The 16,614-nt window shown below is 42.1% G+C and overlaps 1 protein-coding gene across 1 annotated transcript in view; it reads left to right on the top strand.

Moving 5' to 3' along the window:
* LOC126277970 (dynein beta chain, ciliary-like) overlaps positions 1-16,614 on the top strand; it is a 694,172-nt gene that overhangs the window by 420,295 nt on the left and 257,263 nt on the right. The gene's annotated exons all lie outside the window — the stretch shown is intronic.

Raw genomic sequence — 16,614 nt, 5'->3', positions numbered from 1 at the left:
AATGGGAAGGAAAGCGTTTCTGAAGAAGAGAAATTTGTTAACATCGAGTATAGATTTAAGTGTCAGGAAGTCATTTCTGAAAGTATTTGTGTGGAGTGTAGCCATGTATGGATCTGAAACGTGGATGATAAATAGTTTAGACAAGAAGAGAATAGAAGCTTTCGTAATGTGGTGCTACAGAAGAATGCTGAAGATTAGATGGGTAGATCACATAACTAATGAGGAAGTATTGAATAGGATTGGGGAGAAGAGAAGTTTGTGGCACAACTTGACCAGAAGAAGGGATCGATTGGTAGGACATTTTCTGAGGCATCAAGGGATCACCAATTTAGTATTGGAGGGCAGTGTGGAGGGTAAAAATCGTAAAGGGAGACCAAGAGATGAATACACTAAGCAGATTCAGAAGGATGTAGGTTGCAGTAGGTACTGGGAGATGAAGAAGCTTGCACAGGATAGGGTAGCATGGAGAGCTGCATCAAACCAGTCTCAGGACTGAAGACCACAGCAACAACAACAACATGTCAATCTGTGTTTTGTACAGTTTAAACATGTCCATGCCAATAAGACAATTGTCAATTATAAGAAAGTTGCACTTCACTGGAAAATGTTCAGTTTGTACTGGAATAAGTGCCTGCTGCAGCTGCCTGTAGAAGTTTGCACCTTGCAATTTTTTATAGAAAATGCTGGGATCTTCCCTCTCTTCTTCAATTCACAAAAAATGCATTTGACATTATGTTGGTAGTTGAACTGTATCTAAAATTAAGTATGTAAATGTTAAATATTTTCACCTAAATGATTGCTTGTACTTCTTCTTCCTTGACTTTATCTACTATATCTAACTCATGCTGGTACAAATCATCCTTGATGTCACCCGGTTTGTCAGATCTTATGAAACATGTTTGTAGTTCTGCCTTGTCCCCACCCCCGAAGAGTTCAATAGCCTGGGGCTTAACTACGACCGGTTGGTGTTTTCTGATGGCGGGGTATGACTTAGTTCATTACCTGGAGAAATTTCAGTGAGTTGCATGCACCGTATGTGTACTTTGCCAATTTGTGTTGTTAGCTGCTGTGCAGTTATTTTGCTGCCCAAAGGTCGGCTGCGGTACTGCGTAAGGCATGGCATTGTTGCCGCATGTTGGCCACTGCTGCAACTGACTGTTTCTAGTCATACTCGGCATAGGGTGTTGTGATGGTGCATTGTAATTCACTCGTGATTTCTTTTAACTCATTTATTTTTCCATTCCCATTACTGTACTAATTACCTCTGAGTATGTAGTTTTGCTGACTGTTTCACATAATTATGTTGTTGTTGTTGTGCCTGATTTTCTGTTGCTCTATGGGGTACCGGTCTTTCCTCATAGATTAAGTCAATAGAATTGAGCATTGACAGAAAATATTCAGTGTTGTGCTCAGGCATTGTGACTAATTTTTCTCTAATGTGCGATGGTAAATGACTTTTCAAACTTTTTAACATGTCTACCTGTGATATTGTGTTCATCCAGTAGCGTGCCTCGTTCAGGTATTTTTCAAAGTATCCACGTAGACTACCGTAATTGCCATTGAATTGTGCGGGGTTGAAAACCTCACATCTGAGTCGTTCTTGCACTGCCTCAGACCAGTATTTGTTGAGGAAAGCTCATTCAAATTGGGTATAAGTCCTTCAACATTCAGCCACTTCAGTTGCCCATAAGAGCACATCTCCTTGCATATATCCCACAACAAATCTGATTTTCTGTGCTTCCGTCCAGTTGCACTGATATACATGATGAAAAGCACTAATAAATATTATGGCATTCGTTCTTTTACCTTTGGTAGTAAAAGTAAGTAATTGTCAATGTCTCAGCAAACCTTCGTCTGCCAAAATAGCTGATAGACTCATGGCATTTTCGATCGTATTTATGTTGTTATTGTAGTTACCTGTAATTCCACCTGGTAATTGTTCAGGTATTGGAGTTGTGGATATGTTTACATTTTGCAGTCTACAACTGTCACTGGTACCTGCTGTGGGACTTGTGACAGTTTGTATATGGATACCAACAGGTTGTGGTTTGTTCAATGTAGCCTGTGTGTTATTTACATTCATATTTCGAGATCCAGTAATATTTTCTTCTAAAAGATTTTGGATCCTATTTTCCATGGCCTGTAGGTTAATGTTTACTTTGTTTACAATTTCATTTTCTTTTTTCTGAATGGCCTTTTCTACTACATCCGGGTATAACTTACAATCGGTTACTAACTTCTCTGCAGTGGTATTACCCTTATCTAGCATACCTGCTTCAGCTTGTCTAATGATATAACCTTCTCTCTCTCTCTCCTTCTAATTTTGCTACCCTTGAAGTAAGCTCTTCTACAGCTAGAGGTATTCCTTCATAGTCTCTATTTTGTTAACGACAGTGGTTACCTTTTTTACTGTCGAAACTGGTTTTGTTTGCCTACAATGTTTGTTTGCGTCTGTGATTTTCTTTATCTGTTGTTCTACTAGATCTTGATGGTCATTAAAAGAATCTACCTTCTGTTTTATCTATGCAATGTTACTGTTAACTTCAGAAACTACTTCATGCTTTACCTGTGTTTTCAAATCGTCCTATTTTTTGTCAATTTAAGTACAAAATTTTTTGGCTAAGTCATAGTATTTCTGTGAGACCGTCTCTTGCAAATCCTTGAACACTTGTTTTTGTTCTTGCTTCATTGTATTCATATCCTGTGTAATAGTGTTTTGTTACTGTTTTACCGTATTCATATCTTGTGTAACAGTGTTATCTTGTGTAACAGTATTTTGCTGCTGTTTATCTTATGTCAAATTACTGAAATTAGTGTTCATATTGTGTTTCATATCATCAAATTTCACATTTATGTTAGATAGTAGTTGCCATAGCAGTGCTCCAGTTGTACTACTGTGGTTGCTGTCCGCTGTACTTCCCAAGTTAACGTTTGTGTTGTGACCAAGTGGTGTTTGTGATGTGTTGTCAAGATTCATATTTAGATTGCTCTCCGACGTTTCATTCATGAGCGGTAGGTCGCTCTGGGAGATGTGTGACATTGACTCATCAGTTGTAAACATTGCATCACCAAGGTTATTCTGTTGTGGAGCATCACTATCATTTGTCACTCCTGTGACACTCATCTCTGATCTATTTAAACCTTCAGCAGTATGCATGCATGGTGCCTGAACATCAACTGTTCGATCTCGCATTTCAGCACCATCTTGGCTGATTCCATTTTCGCTATCGCTATCAACAATGGTCATATATTTTTTGACCATGTTATATGAATTTTCAAAAAAATAGATATTTTACAAAAATGTTAAAAATTTCATACACTGATTATTACACTTGATAAATGTAAAATACATAATGTCAAAGCCTATTTTATGTCTATTATGATGCTCAAACTATTGTATCACAGATATTTATGTTTTACTGACAATGTGGATCACACTGAAAAATTTCTGTAAATTTTTCGCCAATAAAATCCAAGGAAGGGAATAATGAGGAAAAGGTTTCTACCCACATTAAAAAGAGGCGATACCAAGAGTAACCATGCAAGCAACTTGTGTAGCCATCCTACCTTTGCCGCGCTGAATAAAACAGCTTACTATAGAAAAAAATTTATGTAATCTGCGTCCAATTCTTATCCCTTTGCAAATTTTTCCCCTCAATTTTTGCCTTTTTGTAATACTTACTCCCCATTGTGATTCATGCAAACAGAAAATACAGACAAGTAGTTTTTATAATTCATAACAATGTCATAGAAATTTCTTACTATAGCAATAATTAACAAACACTACTAATGACCTGTGCCCAGAAGTCCTGGCACATAGGTCGACTGTTGTAATATGTATATATACAGGTATGTGGGGATGGATGTGTGTGTGTGTGTGTGTGTGTGTGTGTGTGTGTGCAAGTGTATACCAGTCCTTTTTTCCCGCAAAGGTAAGTCTTTCTGCTCCCATGATTGGAATGACTCCTTACCCTCTCCCTTAAAACCCACATCCTTTTGTCTTTCCCTCCCCTTCCCTCTTCCCTGATGAAACAACCTTGGGTTGTGAAAGCTTGAAATTTGTGTGTGTGTGTTTGTGTGTTTTTTATTGTCTTTATCAACATACCAACGCTTTCGTTTGGTAAGTTACAAAATATACACTCCTGGAAATTGAAATAAGAACACCGTGAATTCATTGTCCCAGGAAGGGGAAACTTTATTGACACATTCCTGGGGTCAGATACATCACATGATCACACTGACAGAACCACAGGCACATAGACACAGGCATCAGAGCATGCACAATGTCGGCACTAGTACAGTGTATATCCACATTTCGCAGCAATGCAGGCTGATATTCTCCCATGGAGACGATCGTAGAGATGCTGGATGTAGTCCTGTGGAATGGCTTGCCATGCCATTTCCACCTGGCGCCTCAGTTGGACTAGCGTTCGTGCTGGACGTGCAGACTGCGTGAGACGACACTTCATCCAGTCCCAAACATGTTCAATGGGGGTTAGATCCGGAGATCTTGCTGGCCAGGGTAGTTGACTTACACCTTCTAGAGTACGTTGGGTGGCACGGGATACATGCGGACGTGCATTGTCCTGTTGGAACAGCAAGTTACCTTGCCGGTCTAGGAATGGTAGAACGATGGGTTCGATGACGGTTTGGATGTACCGTGCACTATTCAGTGTCCCCTCGATGATCACCAGAGGTGTACGGCCAGTGTAGGAGATCGCTCCCCACACCATGATGCCGGGTGTTGGCCCTGTGTGCCTCGGTCGTATGCAGTCCTGATTGTGGCGCTCACCTGCACGGCGCCAAACACGCATATGACCATCATTGGCACCAAGGCAGAAGCGACTCTCATCGCTGAAGACGACACTTCTCCATTCGTCCCTCCATTCACGCCTGTTGCGACGCCACTGGAGGAGGGCTGCACGATGTTGGGGCGTGAGCGGAAGACGGCCTAACGGTGTGCGTGACCGTAGCCCAGCTTCATGGAGATGGTTGCGAATGGTCCTCGCCGATACCCAGGAGCAACAGTGTTCCTAATTTGCTGGGAAGTGACGGTGTGGTCCCCTACGGCACTGCGTAGGATCCTACGGTCTTGGCGTGCATACGTGGCTCGCTGCGGTCCGGTCCCAGGTCGACGGGCACGTGCACCTTCCGCCGACCACTGTCGACAACATCGATGTACTGTGGAGTCCTCACGCCCCACGTGTTGAGCAATTCGGCGGTACATCCATCCGGCCTCCCGCATGCCCACTATACGCCCTCGCTCAAAATCCGTCAACTGCACATACGGTTCACATCCACATTGTCGCGGCATGCTACCAGTGTTAAAGACTGCGATGGAGCTCCATATGCCACGGCAAACTGGCTGACACTGACGGCGGCGGTGCACAAATGCTGCGCAGCTAGCGCCATTCGACGGCCAACACCGCGGTTCCTTGTGTGTCCGCTGTGCCGTGCGTGTGATGATTGCTTGTACAGCCCTCTCGCAGTGTCCGGAGCAAGTATGGTGGGTCTGACACAACGGTGTCAATGTGTTCTTTTTTCCATTTCCAGGAGTGTATATATGATATGAATATAATAGAGGGAAACATTCCGCAACAAAGATTCCATGACTTACCAAGCGGGAAAGCGCCGGTTCATAGGTACAATAAAAACACACAAACACACACACAAAATTTCGAGCTTTCATAACCGGCTGTTGCTTCGTCAGGAAAGAGGGAAGGAGAGGGAAAGATGAAAGGATGTGGGTTTTAAGGGACAGGGTAAGGAGTCGTACCAATCCCGGGAGCGGGAAGACTTACCTTATGGAGAAAAAAGGATAGGTATACATCTACATCTACATCTACATCTACATGACTACTCTGCAATTCACATTTAAGTGCTTGGCAGAGGGTTCATCGAACCACAATCATACTATCTCTCTACTATTCCACTCCCGAACAGCGAGCGGGAAAAACGAACACCTAAACCTTTCTGTTCGAGCTCTGATTTCTCTTATTTTATTTTGATGATCATTCCTACCTATGTAGGTTGGGCTCAACAAAATATTTTCGCATTCGGAAGAGAAAGTTGGTGACTGAAATTTCGTAAAAAGCTCTCGCCGCGACGAAAAACGTCTATGCTGTAATGACTTCCATCCCAACTCATGTATCATATCTGCCACACTCTCTCCTCTATAACGCGATAATACAAAACGAGCTGCCCTTCTTTGCACCCTCTCGATGTCCTCCGTCAATCCCACCTGGTAAGGATCCCACACCGCGCAGCAATATTCTAACAGAGGACGAACGAGTGTAGTGTAAGCTGTCTCTTTAGTGGACTTGTTGCATCTTCTAAGTGTCCTGCCAATGAAACGCAACCTTTGGCTCGCCTTCCCGACGATATTATCTATGTGGTCCTTCCAACTGAAGTTGTTCGTAATTTTAACACCCAGGTACTTAGTTGAATTGACAGCCTTGAGAATTGTACTATTTATCGAGTAATCGAATTCCAACGGAGTTCTTTTGGAACTCATGTGGATCATCTCACACTTTTCGTTATTTAGCGTCAACTGCCACCTGACACACCATACAGCAATCTTTTCTAAATCGCTTTGCAACTGATACTGGTCTTCGGATGACCTTACTAGACGGTAAATTACAGCATCATCTGCGAACAGTCTAAGAGAACTGCTCAGATTGTCACCCAGGTCATTTATATAGATCAGGAACAGTAGAGGTCCCAGGACGCTTCCCTGGGGAACACCTGATATCACTTCAGTTTTACTCGATGATTTGCCGTCTATTACTACGAACTGCGACCTTCCTGATAGGAAATCACGAATCCAGTCGCACAACTGAGACGATACCCCATAGCTCCGCAGCTTGATTAGAAGTCGCTTGTGAGGAACGGTGTCAAAAGCTTTCCGGAAATCTAGAAATACGGAATCAACTTGAGATCCCCTGTCGATAGCGGCCATTACTTCGTGCGAATAAAGAGCTAGCTGCGTTGCACAAGAGCGATGTTTTCTGAAGCCATGCTGATTACGTGTCAATAGATCGTTCTCTTCGAGGTGATTCATAATGTTTGAATACAGTATATGCTCCAAAATCCTACTGCAAACCGACGTCAACGATATAGGTCTGTAGTTAAATGGATTACTCCTACTACCCTTCTTGAACACTGGTGCGACCTGCGCAATTTTCCAATCTGTAGGTACAGATCTATCGGTGAGCGAGCGGTTGTATATGAGTGCTAAGTAGGGAGCTATAGTATCAGCGTAATCTGAAAGGAACCTAATCGGTATACAATCTGGACCTGAAGACTTGCCCGTATCAAGCGATTTGAGTTGCTTCGCAACCCCTAAGGTATCTACTTCTAAGAAACTCATGCTAGCAGATGTTCGTGTTTCAAATTCTGGAATATTCCATTCATCTTCCCTGGTGAAGGAATTTCGGAAAACTGCGTTCAATAACTCCGCTTTAGCGGCACAGTCGTCGATACCAGTACCATCGGCACTGCGCAGCGAAGGTATTGACTGCGTCTTGCCGCTTGTGTATTTTACATACGACCAGAATTTCTTCGGATTTTCTACCAAATTTCGAGACAATGTTTCGTTGTGGAACCTATTAAAGGCATCTCGCATCGAAGTACGTGCCAAATTTCGCGCGTCTGTAAATTTTAGCCCATCTTCAGGATTTCGCGTTCTTCTGAACTTCGCATGCTTTTTCCGTTGCCTCTGCAACAGCGTTCGGACCTTTTTTGTGTACCACGGGGGATCCGTTCCATCTCTTACCAATTTATGAGGTATGAATATCTCAATTGCTGTTGCTACTATATCTTTGAATTTGAGCCACATCTCGTCTACATTCGCATAGTCAGTTCGGAAGGAATGGAAATTGTCTTTTAGGAAGGCTTCTAGTGGCACTTTATCCGCTTTTTTAAATAAAATTATTTTGCGTTTGTTTCTGATGGATTTGGAAGAAATGGTATTGAGCCTAGCTACAATGACCTTGTGATCACTAATCCCTGTATCAGTCATGATGCTCTCTATCAGCTCTGGATTGTTTGTGGCCAAGAGGTCAAGTGTGTTTTCGCAACCATCCACAATTCGCGTGGGTTCGTGGACTAACTGCTCGAAATAATTTTCGGAGAATGCATTTAGGACAATCTCGGAAGACGTTTTCTGCCTACCACCAGTTTTGAACAAGTATTTTTGCCAACATACCGAGGGTAGGTTGAAGTCCCCACCAACTATAACCGTATGAGTGGGGTATTTATTTGTTACGAGACTCAAACATTCTCTGAACTGTTCCGCAACTGTATCATCGGAGTCTGGGGGTCGGTAGAAGGAGCCAATTATTAACTTAATTCGGCTGTTAAGTATAACCTCCACCCACACCAATTCGCACGGAGTATCTACTTCGACTTCACTACAAGATAAACCACTACTGACAGACACCAACACTCCACCACCAATTCTGCCTAATCTATCTTTCCTGAACACCGTCTGAGACTTCGTAAAAATTTCTGCAGAACTTATTTCAGGCTTTAGCCAGCTTTCTGTACCTATAACGATATCAGCTTCTGTGCTTTCTATTAGCGCTTGAAGCTCAGGGACTTTTCCAGCGCAACTACAACAGTTTACAACTATAATTCCGACTGTTCCTTGATCCAAGCACGTCCTGTAATTGCCAAGCACCCTTTGACATTGCAGCCCATCCCGCACTTTCCCGAGGCCTTCTAACCTAAAAAACCGCCCAGTCCACGCCACACAGCCTCCGCTACCCGTGTAGCCGCCAGCTGAGTGTAGTGAACTCCTGACCTATTCAGCGGAACCCGAAACCCCACCACCCTATGGCGCAAGTCAAGGAATCTGCAGCCAAAACGGTCGCAAAACCGTCTGAGCCTCTGATTCAGACCCTCCACCCGGCTCTGCACCAAAGGTCCGCAGTCGGTTCTGTCAACGATGCTGCAGATGGTGAGCTCTGCCTTCGTCTCGTAAGCAAGACCGGCAGCCTTCACCAAATCAGATAGCCGCTGGAATCCAGAGAGAATTTCCTCAGATCCAAAGCGACACACGTCATTAGTGCCGACATGTGCCACCACCTGCAGCTGGCTGCACCCTGTGCTCTTCATGGCATCCGGAAGGACCCTTTCCACATCAGGAATGACTCCTCCCGGAATGCACACGGAGTGCACACTGGATTTCTTCCCCTCCTTAGCCGCCATATCCCTAAGGGGCCCAATTACGCGCCTAACATTGGAGCTCCCAACTACCAGTAAGCCCACCCTCTGCGATTGCCCGGACCTTGAAGGCTGAGAATGATCCTCTGAAACAGAGCAGGCGGCTGCATCTGGCTCAGCCAGAGACAGTGCCTGAAACCGGTTTGTCAGACGCACCGGGGAGGCTTTCTGATCAGCCTCCGGGGACGCCTTTCGCTGCTCAGCCCCACTGCGGGCAGCATCCGGGGCAACCACAGCGGCAGACCGATCTGGGGACAGACGGGATGAGGTTGACATCCCCGTGATACCCAAGTCCGGCTCCCCACAGTGGTGCCCATTGGCAACAGCCTCAAGCTGCGCGACCGAAGTCAGCGCCGATTGCAGCTGTGAGCGAAGGGATGCCAAGTCAGCCCTCATCCGAACACAGCAATCGCACTCGTGCACACACACACACACACACACACACACACACACACACACACACACACACATATCCATCCACGCATATACAGACACAAGCAGACATATTTAAAGGCACCGACACCTCACACTCCTACCTTCTACCTACTTCTTAAAATTCACAAACCCAAACATCCCGGCCGCCCCATAGTAGCTGGTTACCAAGCCCCCACAGTACGTATCTATGCATACGTAGATCAGCACCTTCAACCCATTACATGAAGTCTCCCATCCTTCATCAAAGACACCAACCACTTTCTCGAACTCCTGGAATCCTTCCCTAGTCTGTTACCCCCGGAAACAATCCTTGCAACCATTGATGCCACTTCCCTATACACAAATATCCCGCACGTCCAGGGCCTCGCTGCAATGGAGCACTTCCTTTCACGCCGATCACCTGCCACCTACCTAAAACCTCTTTCCTCATCACCTTAGCCACCTTCATCCTGACCAACAACTTCTTCACTTTTGAAGGCCAGACATACCAACAATTAAAGGGAACAGCCATGGGTACCAGGATGGCCCCCTCATATGCCAACCTATTTATGAGTCGCTTAGAGGAAGCCTTCTTGGTTACCCAAGCCTGACAACGCAAAGTTTGGTACCGATTTATGGATGACATCTTCATGGTCTGGACTCACAGGGAAGAACAACTCCGGAATTTCTTCTCCAACCTCAACTCCTTTGGTTCCATCAGATTCACCTGGTCCTACTCCAAATCCCATGCCACTTTCCTTGACGTTGACCTCCATCTGTCCAATGGCCAGCTTCACACATCTGTCCACATCAAACCCACCAACAAACAAAAGTACATCCATTATGACAGCTGCCACCCATTCCATATCAAACGGTCCCTTCCCTACAACCTAGGCCCTCGTGGCAAACAAATCTGCTCCAGTCCTGAATCCCTGAACCATTACACCAACAACCTGAAAATAACTTTCGCATCCCGCAACTACCCTCCCGACCTGGTACAGAAGCAAATAACCAGAGCCACTTCCTCATCCCCTCAAACCCAGAACCTCTCACAGAAGAACCCCAAAAGTGCCCCATTTGTGACAGGATACTTCCCGGGACTGGATCAGACTCTGAATGTGGCTCTCCAGCAGGGATACGACTTCCTATAATCCTGCCTTGAAATGAGATCCATCCTTCAAAAAATCCTCCCCTCTCCACCAAGAGTGTCTTTCCGCCATCCACCTAACCTTCATAACCTCTTGGTTCATCCCTATGAAATTTCCAAACCACCTTCCTTAACCTCTGGCTCCTACCCTTGTAACCGCCCCCGGTGTAAAACCTGTCCTATGCACCCTCCCACCACCACCTACTCCAGTCTTGTAACCCGGAATGTGTACACGATCAAAGGCAGAACCACGTGTGAAAGCACCCACGTGATTTACCAACTGACCTGCCTACACTGTGACGCTTTCTGTGTGGGAATGACCAGCAACAAACTGTCCATTCACATGAATGGACACAGGCAGACAGTGTTTGTTGGTAATGAGGATCACCCTGTGGCTAAACATGCCTTGGTGCACGGCCAGCACATCTTGGCACAGTGTTACACCGTCCGGGTTATCTGGATACTTCCCACTAACACCAACCTATCCAAACTCCGGAGATGGGAACTTGCCCTTCAATATATCCTCTCTTCTCGTTATCCCCCAGGCCTCAATCTCCGCTAATTTCAAGTTGCCGCCACTCATACCTCACCTGTCATTCAAAATCATCTTTGCCTCCGCACTTCCGCCTCGACTGACATCTCTGCCCAAACTCTTTGCCTTTAAATATGTCTGCTTGTGTCTGTATATGTATGGATGGATGTGTGTGTATGTGTGTGTGTGTGTGTGTGTGTGTGTGTGTGTGTGTGTGTGTGTGTGCGTGTGCGCGCGCGTGAGTATATACCTATCCTTTTTTCCCCCTAAGGTAAGTCTTTCTGCTCCTCTCCCTCTCCCTTAAAACCCACATCCTTTCGTCTTTCCCGCTTTTTCCCTCTTTCCTGAGGAAGCAACCGTTGGTTGCGAAAGCTAGAAATTTTGTGTGTGAGTGTTTGTGTGTTATTTTATAGTGCCAGTCACTTTCCCGCTCGGTAAGAGCGTATATATATTGCATCCTGCGTGCCTTTCATCATGTACTTATACAAAGAGGGGGAAAAAAAAAGCATCCTGCGTTCCTTTCATCATGTACTTATACAAAGAGGCTTAAACCATGACAAGACTTGCTGTAAGGCAGAATACCATACTACTACTACTGCATTTCTTACTTCATTTTTTGAGATAGAAATGATTTACATTGAGGTTTTTAATCCCTGATACAGTACTTGTTAAAGCCTGTGCTATTGTAAGTGAGTGGGATTCACCTTGTGAGAAAGGATTTTCGCAAAGATATCGACTGTGTGTACCAGAATGGTAGCAAATCAGACTTACATCCACTCTGTAATAACAATGATACGTCAAGTAAGTTCGAAATGCAATCACTTGTCGGGGTGGATCAAAGGCAAACCAGAAGATGCTACCAATGCGACAATAATACGGTCGCCAGCCTTATTAGGCATTAACTAAGTTTCTTCCCTGTACAAGTTGGTATATATTCATGCAAAACAACAAGCTGTAACACTGCATAATATAGTAGAATTTTAGAACCAGAAAATCTATTAAACTGTTAGTTTCATTTTATGTACTGAAATGGAAAATCATGAATACAAAACACTACACTATAACGTTTACTACAAAACTTTATACTGTCTGTTAATCAGATTAAAATCGGGCATAGGTTACACTAGAAATTGTACTTTCATGCCACACACAAAATGTCAATTTTGATAAAAATAAAACACTGATAAATTTTGACTTTTATTATATTGACTTTAACTTTTGCTGGCCAAACCAATTTAGAACACTTCAGAATTCAAATGAAGGGGGGGGGGGGGGGGGGGGGGGGGGGACCGTGAAACTATTATGATCGGTGTATTTAACAAAAATGATTACTGAATTTATTATTCATTTGAGATTTCCAGTATATAAGTTACTACTTTTCATCTAATTTACTGTTCATTTAAATGCTTTTAAATCTGTCTCAAAATAATAAACTTTAATACTAAAGTTATCTTTCAACTTCGTTAGACCTTCGCTATACATTCCTGGTTCATTAACAAAACATTTCCTTAAACACCATTCTAATATAGCTAGTTCACCAAATAATTATTATTAACACAATTTCTAATTTTCATTTCGGGACACTCGGATTGCACAACATTTGGAAAGGACCCTGTCTAGGTTAGTTGTGAGGATAATTGAATGATGGAAAAGTTCTGGTAAAATTTAGGTTATTAATGTACCAAACAAACACAATTCACTCTCTACTCGATAGGAATACAGTACTAGAAGTTTCAACCTGCTAGTATCGATGCGGCGGTTGGCGGGCAGCAAGATTGCGAGGCACAGAGCACACGTACAACCACAGCTATGGCTCTTGATGTATCGGCACTTTAATTCTTCTTAGCATCGTAGTCCTTTACCATTTAGTGCCTATGGAATTTTTCCATGCTGTGTAGGCATTGGAATGGCATACCCAAGGCTCAGTGAAGCTATGTCTTCCAGGAGAGCCTCCTCACTCCAGAAGGTGTTGCTCAAACCAGTGCCAAGCTCCAACTACTACTGCGCCCGCCCACATTTCCCCGCTCTCGCCTGCCATCTACCTTTTACCGCTCCCCGACAGACCGGGTATTCACCTGAGGCTTTACATTCTAAATATCCTAACACATTGACTACGTATAGACCAGACGTACAGTTACAGTTTTAAACATGTTACAACAGTTTCAACATTTGTTACATTTCAATTCTATTACAATATTACTTGACATTTGACATAAACATTAATATTCATATTGAAACTTATAAAACATCAATTACATAAGTTTATCGTAAAATCAGATGAAAAGAATTACAACAGAGTCATGTTGTTACAGGTTCTACAAGCACTTATTTTATATCAGTTGGCTTGGGGCTCTTAATGTAAGTCTGATTATATCATATTATGAGAAACACCTGTGAAAAAATTGTTTAAAGTGTTGGTTTCTTTTAAGGTGATTGTAACTTTTTTATTTTTCTGTAATAATGTTATTTTTTTGCTGGATAGTTTGTGTCCAACAGATTCTTTTTATAACTTTCCACATAGCCTTCACTTTGTTATGTGATTTATAAATGTATTTGTCATTATGCATTATTTTTGCTGCTCTTAATAATGTTTTTTGGTATTTTGTAATATTTTTTTATGACATGTGAGTATTTCAAGTAGGATTTTTTTGATTTACCCATTTCATAGAATATTCTTTTTTTCTGGCATGAAAACCTTATTTCCCTTGTGACCCAGCTGTTTGTTCTAGAGTTCTCCCTTATGGTTACAATTTTCAGTTGGAAGTCAATTTGAAAGAAATGGGTTAATGAATTAATGAAAATATTGAATTTTTCATTGATATCATTAATTTTGTGAACCTGTGACCATTTTTCTTTCTGTAATATGCTGTTGAAGTAGTTTACATCATCCTGGCTATACCTCTTACTTGAAGTTCTTAAAAACGTGCTGTTGATAATACTGCCTTGCAGTTTTAAGCTTAATATTTAAGCAAGCTAGTCACTAAATCCTGCATTGAAATCTGTAGTGAATGTTGTGTAAACTTTTCTTGAATAGAAATCGATCTAAGTTTCTGTTACTAAGTTAGCAGCATTTACTTCAGCCATGAAATTATAGGATGTTTGAAGGTTCAAAAGGTCCTCTCTGTTCATACTATTTGTGAGGAAATGAATATTGAAGATGCCACAGATTATCAGCTCACAGACCGTTTTATTTACTTTATTTAGCAAGGACTACATTTTGCTTAAGAAAAGTTCAACATTTCCAGATGATGATCAGCAAACTGTAGTGATAATGAGGTTGAACTGAATAATATTTAAAGCTGCAGTTTCATGATATTTTTCAGCATTTTTACTAGTTAAGTCAGGTAAGGTTATAAAATCAATATTTTCCTTTACATAAATTGCCACCCCACCCTGTCCCCTGTTTTTCCTGTGGTAGCAGGAAGACAGTCTGAATTTATTTATTTTTATATTCTGAATTAATTCTGAATTAAGCCAGTGTTCAGAAATACATAACACTGAGATATATTTTAGTTCATCAGTCAACAGTGCATTAATTTCATCAATCTTGTTACACAGGGATTGCACGTTATGGTGATAAATTTTTAGATCAGATGTATCCACAATTTGGGAGTTGGGAGTCATATTTACAGCATCACATACCTTTAGTTTAAATTAGGATTGCTGGTTGAGTTGTCTTTTCATTCTTCTTTCTTGCTCATTTTACTTTCCTCACTATTGTCAGTAAGATGTACAGGAAGCTGACAGATTGGTTTATTCCTTAAAAGTCTTTCATTAATTATTTCACTGACATGACCACAAACAAACCTTTTTCCTTCATTGTTTAAATGCATTACATGCTTTGTGTGCAGATTTCAATGCAGCTTGCTCATATTCAGTATGTCACACTGTGGGGCGGCGGGTGGAAATTATTTGTATATTTAAGATTGTAATGTGGATTGTCTTTCCCGGGCCGAGTAGCAACATATGTCGTGCGATGGGTGGAAATAATTATTAATAAACTGTTCCTATGATTTATTTAATGCTGTTGTTTTCCGTTCTCAACACTGGCTCTCTAACTACAATATTGGCAACCAGAAAGTGATTAGCAAAACGTGAAGCCTGTAATTAAAATTCCTAGTGCCCACTTCAACTGATAAATACACTTATAGCTACAGCTTATAGCTCTGAGGAATTAGGAGATTGTCTGGGATTCATAATCAAAAACGATTCACTCTAAAAGGTTCACTCTGAAAGTCACAGACCAAAAAGAATCCACACAATCCAACTACCAGAGCAGTTCAGAGTCTAATGCACTGATGTAACTATAACTGTTCAAATTAAATGTTTAAGTGAATGCTCGCCATAATTTGATGATAATGTTCATCAAACGCCACACTAAATAATGGTAGAATGTCTGTCCCGAGGCAGCACGTGAAAATACAACATATGTGAACTGAAGATAGATCATCAAAGTCATCCCAGAATTAACACTTCACTCGAAAATGATTTCTAGGCTACGCGTATACAGAGTAACTTATTACGACATCCGAGGCTGTTCATAGCAATGATACCAACACAACGCGACTCCCGGCACAGGTGGTGCGCTGATCAGCGTCTGGAGAGAACTGGCGCCTTTTTTCCTTGCGCAGCATTCTTATATATAAAGCCGCGGTGCGGACGGCTAAGGGAATGCCTGATTAAATCCGCTGTCCCGACTAGCCGCTGCGCTAGTAATGCACCACTTTAAGTTATTAAATAAATCATTGCATCCTTTGCTGATGGACAATGAAGCTCTCAATTTAAATGTGCAATCAGCACACAGTTAAGTAATCATAATAAAAGTCTGACGTGGCTAAGTGCAATATTTTGGGCAAGAGAATTAATTTAATTACAGTATACGCAGTAGACGAGCTCTGAACTTGCCCTTTGGAGATACGCTATCGCTATAGTTTTATAGTTATTCAGTTGAAACTTCTCACATCTTTATGATTATAGCGGATCTCCATTCTACTTAAATTTAAACATCCTAGCTTTATTTATTCACCTACTTAATCTATCTTGCTTCCTTAATTTTTAAGACAAAATCCAGAAAATCATGAATTTCAACTAAAATTTTAATTTGTGAGATCCAGAATACTGTTTCTACTGAATTGTTATGCAAAAGGAATCTAAATATAAATTTTTAAGTTTCTTGCTCTTTTCTGTCGCGCCAATGATTTTTACAGAAAAACGTCCAAATTTCAAAAACGGTTAAAGCTATTGAACTGATATTCAACACATATTGGTTTAGTATCACTCCTGACACGCTAGCAAC

This window comes from Schistocerca gregaria, chromosome 6 (assembly GCF_023897955.1).
Source record: "Schistocerca gregaria isolate iqSchGreg1 chromosome 6, iqSchGreg1.2, whole genome shotgun sequence".
NCBI lineage: Eukaryota > Metazoa > Arthropoda > Insecta > Orthoptera > Acrididae > Schistocerca > Schistocerca gregaria.
Note: the sequence above shows the minus strand (reverse complement) of the source record. Positions and strands in the feature narration are given on the sequence as shown.